Raw genomic sequence first — 1,987 nt, 5'->3', positions numbered from 1 at the left:
CTGCAATCTCAAAAGAGACTCTGACCAGAACCATACAGCTAAACTGCTCCCATAGTTCTTGCACATAGACACTGAGCTAACAAATACTTACTGGTGTTTTAGGCCATGAAATTTTGAAGTAACATGTTCCATGGCAATAGATTACTAATGCATTACCATTTTAAATCATAGGTCTTAAAGCTATGTAAGAACAGAAACACTTTCACTTTTGCACACAATTATAAAACAGAGCATAGTACAATGGTTATACTCAGTAGATGCCAAATGTATGTAGTAAGAAGGATAGAAAGAAAGTTGGAAGGAGAGAGAGAGACATTTCTGTTTTATCAAAAGCTCTCAAGTTTTGCATCAATGAACATGGATAGACCTTGCATCCTTCCCACAAAAACGCATCAACCACTTAAAGCAAACTTAACAGAAGCTAAATGTCATTAATTAATAATAAGTTGTTCTAAAACTAAAAAGATAACATTTTTTTTCTTTGGATTTTAAGGAATAACCATCCTTTGTAGTTTAACATAGAATTCAGTATAGTTTCTAAAAGGACCTATTGCTTAGACTAGGCTAGATGAATCACTTGGTCTTCTTTCCAAAACAGACCTGTTGATAAAATTCCCATCACCTCCCTTGTATAGAATACATGAGAATATTAGAATACATTGCTAACTCATAGGGAGGTTTTGGATTTTCAATTGCCTCATATGCATGTGAAAGCTGGACAATAAGTAACGAAGGAAGAATTGATGCCTTTGAACTATGATGTGGACAAAGAATAGAGACTATACCATGGACTCCCAGAAGAATGAACAAATCTCTCTTGGAAGAGGGACAGCCAAAGTGCTCCTTAGAAGGGAGGGAGCTAAGACTTTACCTCTAGTACTTTGTCATGTTGTCAGGGAAGACCAGTTTCTGGAGAAGGATATCATGCTTGGTAAAGTAGATGGTCGGCAAAAACGAGGAAGACCCTCAATGGGTTTGGTGTTTTTGGTTCTGGTGGCTATATAGTAGGTTCAGAGATCAGAAGGTGTGAGGTTTCCTACTTTGCTCTTCAGTAATGCTTTACTAATCCAAGGCCCCTTTCCTCTCCATGTAAAGTTAGTTAGTTTTCCCATCTTGTCAAAGAATGCTGTTGGAATTGGGTTGAGATGGCATTACTTTTATAGTTCACTTTGGGTAGGATTGACACTTTCATAACGTTAAGTCTTCCTGTCCATGAATATTGTGTTTTTCCATTTATGTAGGTCTTTTTTTTTTCCCTTGTAGTATTGTTGTGTAGTTTTCTTTGTATAGGTCTTTTATGTCCTTGGTTAGATTTATCCCTGAGTATTTTCTCTTTTGGGAGGGGGGCTACTGTGCATGATATTGTTTTCCTGATTTCCTTTTCAGTGTTCTCTTGGTTGATGTAGAGGAATCCAACTGATTTCTGTGTGTTGATCTTGTATCCTGCTACTGTGGTGAATCCTTCCTTTGGCTCCAATAGCTTTCTTATGGAAACTTTAGGATTTTCTATGTGTAGGATCATAATATTTTGTATTGATCTTCTTTTGGTTCTGCTGTAATGTCACCCATTCATTTCTTATTTTTCTTATTTGCATCACCTTGCTTTTTCCATCTTTGTCAGTTTGGCCAGTGGTTTGTCAATTTTATCCATCCTCTCCAAGAATCAACTTGTAGTTTTGTTGATCTTATTGCTCTCTTCATTTCAATTTCATTAATTTCTGCTCTGATTTTCATAATTTCCTTTCTTTTGGTGATGGTGGGCTTCTTTTGCTGCTCTCTTCATTTGTTCAAGTTATGGGGTTAATGTTTTGATTTTGGCCATTCTCCTCTTTTGGTGCATGAGTTAATTGCTATAAATTGACCTTTAAGCACTACTTTTGCTATGTCTCAAAGATTTTGGTATGCTGTGTTTTCATTCTCATTTGAGTCTAGGATTTTATTTATTTATTTATTATTTTGATTTGGGTGAAGATTTACAGAGTAAATT

The sequence above is a fragment of the Orycteropus afer genome, unplaced genomic scaffold (assembly GCF_000298275.1).
Source record: "Orycteropus afer afer isolate SDZICR_OR568_19922 unplaced genomic scaffold, OryAfe1.0 scaffold00021, whole genome shotgun sequence".
NCBI classification, from domain to species: domain Eukaryota; kingdom Metazoa; phylum Chordata; class Mammalia; order Tubulidentata; family Orycteropodidae; genus Orycteropus; species Orycteropus afer.
Note: the sequence above shows the minus strand (reverse complement) of the source record.